We start from the raw sequence: 10990 nt of genomic DNA, 5'->3' as shown, positions 1-10990 counted from the left end.
CACCTGTTTGAACTCGTTACCTGTATAAAAGACACCTGTCCACACACTCAATCAAACAGACTCCAACCTCTCCACAATGGCCAAGACCAGAGAGCTGTGTAAGGACATCAGGGATAAAATTGTAGACCTGCACAAGGCTGGGATTTGCTACAGGACAATAGGCAAGCAGCTTGGTGAGAAGGCAACAACTGTTGGCGCAATTATTAGAACATGGAAGAAGTTCAAGATGACGGTCAATCACCTTGGGTCTGAGGCTCCATGCAAGATCTCACCTCGTGGGGCATCAATGATCATGAGGAAGGTGAGGGATCAGCCCAGAACTACACGGCAGGACCTGGTTAATGACCTGAAGAGAGCTGGGACCACAGTCTCAAAGAAAACCATTAGTAACACACTACGCCATCATGGATTAAAATCCTGCAGCGCACGCAAGGTCCCCCTTGCCAATGACCATCTGGATGATCCAGAGGAGGAATGGGAGAAGGTCATGTGGTCTGATGAGACAAAAATAGAGCTTTTTGGTCTAAATTCCACTTGCCGTGTTTGGAGGAAGAAGAAGGATGAGTACAACCCCAAGAACACCATCCCAACCGTGAAGCATGGAGGTGGAAACATCATTATTTGGGGATGCTTTTCTGCAAAGGGGACAGGACGACTGCACCGTATTGAGGGGAGGATGGATGGGGCCATGTATCGTGAGGTCTTGGCCAACAACCTCCTTCCCTCAGTAAGAGCATTGAAGATGGGTCGTGGCTGGGTCTTTCAGCATGACAACAACCCAAAACACACAGCCAGGGCAACTAAGGAATGGCTCCGTGAGAAGCATCTCAAGGTCCTAGAGTGGCCTAGCCAGTCTCCAGACCTGAACCCAATAGAAAATCTTTGGAGGGAGCTGAAATTCCGTATTGCCCAGCGACAACCCCGAAACCTGAAGGACCTGGAGAAGGTCTGTATGGAGGAGTGGGCCAAAAACCCTGCTGCAGTGTGTGCAAACCTGGTCAAGAATTACAGGAAACGTATGATCTCTGTAATTGCAAACAAAGGTTCCTGTACCAATATTAAGTTCTGATTTTCTGATGTATCAAATACTTATGTCATGCAATAAAATGCAAATTAATTACTTAATCATACAATGTGATTTTCTGGATTTTTGTTCTAGATTCTGTCTCTCACAGTTGAAGTGTACCTATGATAAAACATTACAGACCTCTACATGCTTTGTAAGTAGGAAAACCTGCAAAATCGAGTATCAAAAACTTGTTCTCCCCACTGTATATAGCATTCTGTTGGTGGCAAGAATTTATAATAATTTAAATTGAAAAACTTTTAAAAGTTAATAAACCATGTGTCAGAACATTGTAAATCCTTTCCCATTTATTTTGCAACCTGTATGGTGCAGCTGTCAACCTTTTTGTCCTCAAATGTAACTGGTATATTTTTCTATTTATGCCAATTATTTTCAGCCAATTTGTATCTTTAATATATGGCAAACAAGTTGAGTCCATCTTAATGTTTTCTATGACATGAACTAAACTGCAGCTAGGGTCGTCAACATGCATTCTAATATTACAGGGGTCAGTCTAAGCAGCCTTCCGTACCTGTTAAACAAACGTGTTATGCAAGGTTTTGTATTTTTGACGGATATCCATTTGCTGTAGATATGTGATAGTGGTGGAGTCGGGGCCTGATGGCACAGTGTGCTGTGAAATCTGAATGGATTGTAATTTTTTCAAATTGTATAAACTGTCTTAATTTTGCTGGACACCAGGAAGAGTAGCTGCTGCTTTGGCTAATGGGGATCCATAATAAATACATCAGACAACAGCCCAATCTCTATGATCATCAGAATGAGAGGGACAGAAAGAGGTGGCTTCTCTACCTTATTTTTCCTATGTTGTGGGATCAGAGGATAAGTGTCAGAGGATCAGTGAGTGAGTGGTGAGTGGAGATTGTCAAACATTTAAGTGATCTAAACGAGTGGCCTCACACACTCCCTAATGTGAGTAAGAGGGACGAGGGAGATCATATTTCTATTCTCACTTGGGCTTCAGAGTTGCGCAGTGGTCTAAGGCATGGCATCTCAGTGCTAGAGGCATCACTACAGACCCTGGTTCGATCCCAGGCTGTATCACAACCGGCCATGATCCGGAGACCCATAAGGCGGCACACAATTGTCGTCCTGGTTAGGGGAGGATTTGGCCAGGGTAGGCCATCATTGTAAAATAATAATTTGTCCTTAACTGACTTGCCTAGTTATATAAAGGTTAACTCTTAAGGATCTGCCCCTTTTTAAAATTTTCGCCTAAAATGACATACCCAAATCTAACTGCCTGTAGCTCAGGACCTGAAAAGCAAGGCTATAAATATTCTTGATACCATTTGAAAGGAAACACTTAAGTTTGTGGAAATGTAAAATTAAAGTAGGAGAGAATAACACATTAGATCTGGTAAAAGACAATACAAAGAAAAAACACATTTAAAAAATAATACTTGTACCATTATCTTTGAAATGCAAGAGAAAGGCCATAATGAATTATTCTAGCCCAGGCGCAATATAGACTTTGGCAACTAGATGCCAGGAATGTATGGCAAAGTTTTAGACTGATCCAATGAACTATTGCATATCTATTCAAAATGTTGTATCAAGACTGCCCAAATGTGCCTAATTGGTTTATTCATAAATTTTTAAGTTCATAATTTTGCACTCTCCTCAAACAATAGCATGGTATTCTTTCACTGTAATAGCTACTGTAAATTGGACAGTGCAGTTAGCTTAAATTCTTGTTAATCTATCTGCTCATATCAGTTATGTCTATGTCCTGGGATTTATTTTTGTTTCCTACAACCTCATGCTAATCACATTAGCCTACATTAGCGCAATCATCTCGAGGACAGGATATCGTTCCTCTAGAGGTTAAATTTAAAAAAAGATATTATTAAAAAGTTGTTTAGAAAACACACAGAACCTCATGAATAGAAAAAGTAGATTTTAATAACAGTCACAAACATATGTGATGTGGTAAAACAGCTTTTTAACAAAAACATCATCTCCACGCTCCCCCCCTTCCCTGCCACCCCCTTCTGCCCCTCATACCCGGCACCTGACCCCTCAGCCCGGACCCCTGACTAGTTACCCGGGACATTCCAGAGTTCTGGAGGAGTGGTTCGCTCTTCTTCAGGCGGCTCGGCTTCTCCTCACACTCACCAACAGACCTATACAGCCCGGACAGAGGATTTTTATAAATGAATGTGTTCACTTTGTTTTGTAAATATTGTGTACATTTGTGTTTCTCTGTTCAATAGGTAGTGTGCAGTATTTTATTTGTTTGATATTGTATTTCACTTTTTATGTATTTCATGAAATTGGACAATACTGGTCAAACGTTTTAGGACACCTACTCATTCTTGCGGTTCTTTATTTTAATTATCTTCTACATTGTAGAATAATAGTGAAGACATCAAAACTATGAAATGACACCTATGAATTCATGTAGAAACCAAAAGTGTTAAACAAATCAAGGTCATCTGATGCAATACTCCACCACTCTCCTCTTTTGTAAAATAGCCCTTACACAGCCTGGAGGTGTGTTTTGGGTCATTGTCCTATTGAAAAACAAATCATAGTCCCACTAAGCCCAAACCAGATGGTTTGCATAATGCTGTGGTAGCCATGCTGGTTAAGTGTGCCGTGAATTCTAAATAAATCACAGACAGTATCACCAGCAAAACAACCCCACACCATAACACCATCACGCGTTACGGTGGGAAATACACATGCAGAGATCATCCGTTCACCCACACTGCATCTCACAAAGACACGGGCAGGTGAAACCAAAAATATCCAATTTGGACACCTGACCAAAGGACAAATTTCCACCGGTCAATTGTCCATTGCTCTTGTTTCTTGGCCCAAGCAAGTCTCTTCTTCGTCCTTTAGTAGTGGTTTATTTGCAGAAATTTGACCATGAAGGCCTGATTCATGCAGTCTCCTCTGAACAGTTGATGTTGAGATGTGCCTGTTACTTGAACTCTGTGATGCATTTATTTGGGCTGCAATTTCTGTGGCTGGTAACTCTAATGAACGTATCCTCTCCAGCACAGGTAACTTTGGGTCTTCCACTCCTGTGGCGGTCCTCACGAGAGCCAGTTTCATCATAGAGCTTGATGGTATTTGCGACTGCACTTGAAGAAACTTTCAAAGTTCTTGAAATGTTCCGTATTGACTGATCTTCATGTCTTAAAGTAATGGACTGTTGTTTCTCTTTGCTTATTTGAGCTGTTCTTGCAATAATATGAACGGGTGGCTATTTGAAGAATCTGAAATATAAAATATATTTGGATTTCTTTCACACTTTTATGGTTACTACATATGTGTTATTTCATAGTTTTGATGTCTTCACTCTTATTCTACAATGTAGAAAATAGTAAAAATAAAGAAAAACCCTTGAATGAGTAGGTGTTCTAAAACTTTTGACTGGTAATGTATATACAGGTCTCCCTCCAAAGAGACACTGGTCACAATGGTGACTCCTTGATTCAATTAAGGTAAATTTAAAAAATAGACAATATGAAACACAAACCTTAATACACACACAATATACAGCCACAATAAACTGCAGTCTGAATGCTCAGAGCTCCAATTACATTCTGAAATACAGCTTGTTAAATGTTTGTTGTGGAAAGGTAGGTTCATAAGGGGTGTGTGTCTGTGGTTTACCCATGGGTTAGCTTAGAGAGCAACTGCAGAGAGTGCGCCGCCCTGTCAGGCTGGGAGGGGAACTGCGCCAGGAGAGACCTGAGCTGGGCTGACACCTGACCTGCAAACACTCAGGGGTGGAGGTGGGTTTATAAACTGAAATATATATATATATATATTCCCAGGCTATTTTTGTGTTTGTATATTTGTGTGTATGCAGCACACCTGTGTTAGTTGGATTGCATGTGGGGTGTCTGGTTTGGGCTCCAGGGGAGGAGGGAGTTTCCAGAGGGGCGTGAAGCTGAATCTTCACACTGTCCCACGATGACCCCAGACCTAAACACACACACCCCCCCCAGGTAAATAAAACACACATTATGCTTCACCACCCTTGAGATAAATATACCTTGTAATATTAGAATACTAGTTGCCAAGGTTACCTGTGTTGTCCTGAGCTGGACTTCTCCACTGGCTCTCCTGGAGAACGATCTAACAACTGATAGAAAGACAGATGGAGAGAGGGGTCTCATTGGTTTTCCTTAATAGACAGTTCATAGCAGGGTTAAAAAGTGGGAACCGGGTTACCGAGACTTACTAAGATTTAACAACCAAACCCACTCGCTTTCTACGAATAAATAACTGTGAAAAGCTGATAAATAAGCTTAACAAGTCACATAATAAGTTGCATGGACTCACTCTGTGTGCAAAAATAGTGTTTAATATGATTTTTGAATGACTACCTCATCTCTGTACCATACACATACAATTATCTGTAAGATCCCTCAGTTGAGCAGTGAATTTCAAACACAGATTCAACTACAAAGACCAGGGCAGTTTCCCAACACTACAAAGATACAGGCGTCCTTCCCAACTCCCTTGCCGGAGAGGAAGGAAACCATTCAGGGATTTTACCATGAGGCCAATGGTGACTTTAAAACAGTTCGAGTTTAATGGCTGTGACAGGAGAAAACTGAGGATGGATCAACATATTAGTTACTCCACAATACTAACCCAATTGACAGAAATGTACAGAATAACAATATTCCAGAACATGCATCCTGTTTGCAACAAGGCACTAAAGTAAAACTGCAAAAAAAAGGTGCCCTCAGGCCCATACTCCACTACCACATATCTACAACACAAAATCCATGTGAATGTATGTATGTTATCATGTGTCTATGCATGTGTCTGTGCCTATATTTGTGCTTGCATCAGTTACCTGACGTAGAATAGAGTTCCATGTAGTCATGGCTCTATGTAGTACTGTGCGCCTCCTAAAGTCTGTTCTGGACTTAAGGGACTGTGAAATCTTGTCTTGTGGGGTATGCATGGGTGCCTGAGCTGTGTTAGTCGTTTAAACAGACAGCTCGGTGCTTTCAACATGTCAATACCTCTCACAAATACAATTTGTGAAGTCAATATCTCTATTTTGAGCCAGGATAGACATTATTAATGTTTGCTGTGTACATCCAAGGGCCAGCTGTGCTGCCCTGTTCTGAGATAATTGCAATTTTCCTTAGTCCCTCTTGATGGCACCTGACCAATTTACTGAACAGTAGTCCAGGTGTGACAAAACTAGAGCTTGTAGAACCTGCCTTGTTGGTAGTGCTGTTAAGAAGGTAGAACAGCACTTTATTATGGACAGACATCTCACCATATTAGCTACAGTTGTATCAATATGTATGGACTCAGGGGGTTGAATACTTATCTAATCAAGATACAGTGCATTCGGAAATTATTCTTGACTTTATCCTTGACTTTTTCCACATTTTGTTATGTTACAGCTTTTATTATGAAATTGATTAAATCATTTTTTCACTCAACACAATATACCCAAAAGTAAAAACAGGTTTTTAGAAATGTTTGCAAATGTATAAAAAAATAATATGGAAATCTAATTTACATATGTATTCAGACCCTTTACTCAGTGCACCTTTGGCAGTTATTACAGCCTCGAGTCTTCTTGGGTATGACGCTACAAGCTTGGCACACCTGTATTTGGGGAGTTTCTCCCATTATCCTCTGCAGATCCTCTCAAGCTCTGTCAGGTTGCACAAATTTTTTCAGGTCTCTCCAGAGACGTTCAATTGGGTTCAAGTACGGGCTCTGGCGGGTCCACTCAAGGACATTGAGACTTGTCCCGAAGCCACTCCCACATTGTCTTGGCTGTGTGCTTAGGTATTCAGGCCAAAGAGTTTAATCTTGGTTTCATCAGACCAGAGAATCTTGTTTTTCATGGTCAAAGTCTTTAGGTGCCTTTTGGCAAACTCCAAGAGGGCTGTCATGTGCCTTTTACTGAAGAGTGGCTTCAGTCGAGCCACTCTACCATAAAGGCCTGATTGATGGTGTGCTACAGAGTTGGTTGTCCTTCTGGAAGGTTCTCCCATCTCCACAGAAGAACTCTAGTGTGACCATGGGTCAATTATATATATTTTTGTTGTGTTGTGACAAGGTCCATCATTACGACAGTCTATCATTACTTTAAGACATGAAGGTCAGTCAATACTGAAAATTGAGAACTTTGAAAGTTTCTTCAAGTTCATTAGTTACCAGCCTCAGAAATTGCAGCCCAAATAAGTGCTTCAGAATTGCAGAAATACACACATCTCAACATCAACTGCTTAGAGGAGACTGCATGAATCAGGCCTTCATAGTCGAATTGCTGCTAAGAAATGTGTGGTTCCCACCGTGAATAATGGAAGAGAAGGTGTGATGGTGCTTTGCTGATGACGCTGATTTATTTAGAATTCAAGGCACACTTAACCAGTATGGCTACCACAGCATTCTGCAGCAACACACCATCCCATCTGGTTTGCACTTAGTGGGACTATCATTTGTTTTTCAACAGGACAATGACCCAAAACACACCACCAGGCTGTGGAAGGGCTATTTGAACAAGGAGGGTGATTGAGTGCTGCATCAGATGACCTCCGCAAATCACCAGACCTAAACCGAAATGAGATGGTGTGGGGTGAGTTGGACAGCAGATGGAAGGGAAAGCAGCCAACAAATGCTCAGCATATGTGGGAACTCCTTCAAGACGGTTGGAAAAGCATTCCTCATGAAGCTGGTTGAGAGAATGCCAAGAGTGTGCAAAGCTACTTTGAAGAATCTGAAATATATTTGTATTTGTTTAACACTTGTTGGTTAATACATGATTCTATATGTGTTATTTCAAAGTGTTGATGTCTTCACTACTATTCTACAATGTAGAAAATAGTAAAAATAAAGAAACACCCTTGAATGAGTAGGTGGGCACAAAGTTTTGACTGGTACTGTATATAGATGTCCTAGCCTACCTCTTTTAGGTGATACATTCAATGCAGTATTAGCCTTACATTTAACTAATGAATGTGTTATACATAAGCTTCTAACTTAAAGCATCTTGTCTTTTGCACCTGCTCTCCACTGACCTTTCTCTTTAAAAAACGCTGCTTAGCTCTTGGAGTTCCATAGAATAACTTGAAGGGAATTTTGTTGTTGCATTTCTTATCTTGTTGGGGATAGGGGGCAGTATTTTCACTTTGGATGAATTGCGTGCCCATAGTGAACTGCATCCTACTCTGTCCTAGATTACTAATATATGCAAATTATTATTATTATTATTACTACTATTGGATAGAAAACACTGAAGTTTCTAAAACTGTTTGAATTGTGTCTGAACAGAACACATAGGGCAGGCAGAATGCAATTTCCCTGTGGCGCATTTGTCTGTGGGTGTCACCGTCGTTCCATTTGGCTGCAGATGAAAACGTATGATCCGGTTGGAACGTTATTGGATATATATGAAATAACATCCTGAAGATTGATTCTCTGCTTAGTTTGACCAGTTTAGTCGACCTGGAATATATCTTTTTGAAGTTTTCGTCCGAGTTCTCCTGGACCAGCGTCAGCTTTTGGGCACGTGAGCTGAAAGTGCTAGCAAACGCAGCTAATTGGACACTAGTATTGGGCATTATGGAACAAAACAACGATTTATTGTGGAACTAGGACTCCTTGCACTGCATTCTGATGAAAGATCAAAGGTAAGGGAATATTTATGATGTAATTTCGTATTTGTTGAATCCAAAATGGCGGAGAAATATATTTACGTCTGAGCGCTGTCTCAGATTATTGCATGGTGGGCTTTTTTTGTAACGTTTAAAAAAAATCTGACACAGCAGTTGCATTAAGAACCAGTGTATCTTTAATTATATGTAGAACATGTATCTTTAGTCAAAGTTTATGATGAGTATTTCTGTTATCTGGCGTAGCTTTCTATAATTCCTCCAGATACTTTGGAGGCATTTCTGAACATGGTGTCAATGTAAACCGAGATTTGTGGATATAAATATGCATATTATCTAACAAAACATAAGTGTATTGTGTAACATGTCATATGAGTGTCATCTGATGAAGATTTTCAAAAGGTTAGTGAATGATTTTAACTCTAATCCTGCTTTTGTGACTATCTCTGGCTGGGAAAAATGGCTGTGTTTTTTTTGATTTGGTGGTGGTCTAACAAATATATGTTGTGTTTTCGCTGTAAAATTCCCCTAGGGGATTGCCTTGCCATAACAGGTTTAAACTAATAGACTATTTGAAGAGGAATATGAGCTCTTGTTTGCTTAATATTAAATACAGCAGCTAAGCATGGGCCGGGGTATTTGGAAAAAGCCTCGGAATGGTTTTTCAAAAGCGTCAAAACTATGTAATATTTGTAGCTCCTTTTTAATTAAATATCTTCAGTCAACTTGTGCAATATGTTAGGAGATAGAGATCATTATGTTCTTCATTTCACCCGTCACATTATTATGAAGCTTACGGTAGTCCCCGTACCGTAAGCTTGATGTTTGTTTACAAGCGCACAACGATGAGGGAATGGAGACTTGGGAGTCACTCACTGTTGTGCAGCATGCACCAGGTGATCTAATTACAGTATGGAATTCACAACTAAATGTTTGCCAGCTCAATATCTTATAACTATTAAGTTAACTGTCTAAAATGTGCTAAATGCATTTGGATTGCTAATTTAGTAACTAGTAAGCTATCTAGCTAAATGGTTAGCTTCTTACAAAATCAAGCATTTGCTTGGTAAAAACAGAGCCTTGTTAGCTAAATATTTGTTTTGTGCGTGCAGCAAATTGTAAGTATCATTTTTGAGTTACTTATATAGTTTACGCACGTCGCACATTAGGGGAAATAAGGTATAAGGTATATGCGTCAGACTAGTAATTCTAAAGATAAAAAAGACTAATATTTAAAAATGTAACTCAAATTTAATAGTAATCATTGAAAGGGTACACCCTGATGGTCATTGTTAAGCAATGCATTTCCTTCCCCAGCCACATTACCATCTATGCATCCTTCATATGTGCCGTTTAGCTCGCTCATTATTTACAATAGGAAAGGTGAATGGGAAAAAAAGTTTGACGTTTAATTTAAAATTAAAACTATGCAAAGGCTTAATTAAAAATTAATTTAGCCATTTTGCGCAGTGACCCAGTACCCAAACCAGACGCAACTGGTTTCAAGTGGCCAAGAGACGGCATGCCATCTAGTGAAAGAACTGGGAATCAGACAGGATATATTAACAACAAAGGAGAAATGCTCACTATGTAAACACATTTGTACACACAATTTGCTTTTTGTACAAATGAACAATTTGAGATATTTTATTTCAGCTTTTAGCCGAATCAGCTTTCTCATGAGTACACTAGACAAAAATATAAACACAACATGTAAAGTGTTGGTCCTGTGTTTCATGTGCTGAAATAAAATCTCTTGGAAATTGTTCATATGTACAAAAAGCTTATTTCTCTCAAATTGTGTGTACAAATTTGTTTACATTAGTGAGCATTTATCCTTTGCCAAGATAATGCATACACCTGACGTGTGGCATATCAAGAAGCTGATTAAACAGCATGATCATAACATAGGTGCACTTTGAACTGGGGACAATAAAATGCCACTTTAAAATGAGCAGTTTTGTCACATAACACAATGCCACAGATGTATCAAGTTTTGATGGAGTGTGCAATTGGCATGCTGACTGCAGGAATGTCCAGCAGAGCTGTTACCAGAGAATGTATTGTTATTTATCTACCATAAGCCGCCTCTAACATCGTTTTAGAGACTTTGGCTAACCAAGTGTAACCACGACAGCCCAGGATCTCCTCTGAGATCAGACACCCGGACAGCTGATGAAACTGGGTTTGAACAACTGAAGAATTTCTGCACTGACCATCAGAAACTTTCTCAGGGAAGCTAATCTGCGTGCTCGTCGTCCTCACCAGGATCTTGACCGGACTACAT

The 10990-nt window shown here is 39.9% G+C and overlaps 1 protein-coding gene across 4 annotated transcripts in view; it reads right to left on the bottom strand.

Moving 5' to 3' along the window:
* Positions 1-2974: 2974 nt before the first annotated feature.
* The window catches only part of cntrob (centrobin, centrosomal BRCA2 interacting protein), a 34907-nt gene continuing 26891 nt past the window's right edge, over positions 2975-10990 (bottom strand). For 2 of the 4 annotated variants that reach the window (XM_064925955.1, XM_064925958.1), the window contains exons 18-21: positions 5137-5192; positions 4922-5032; positions 4718-4817; positions 2975-3213 (exon numbers count right to left, since the gene is read on the bottom strand). The gene's annotated coding sequence lies outside the window, so the exon portion shown is untranslated. Of the gene's footprint in view, positions 3214-4717; positions 4827-4921; positions 5033-5136; positions 5193-10990 lie in introns of all 4 variants that reach the window. The other 2 variants (XM_064925956.1, XM_064925957.1) reach the window with 2 other exon arrangements.

Source organism: Oncorhynchus masou, chromosome 20 (assembly GCF_036934945.1).
Source record: "Oncorhynchus masou masou isolate Uvic2021 chromosome 20, UVic_Omas_1.1, whole genome shotgun sequence".
In the NCBI taxonomy this organism is placed as follows: Eukaryota; Metazoa; Chordata; class Actinopteri; order Salmoniformes; family Salmonidae; genus Oncorhynchus; species Oncorhynchus masou.
This window is presented reverse-complemented; position numbering and strand designations above follow the sequence as displayed.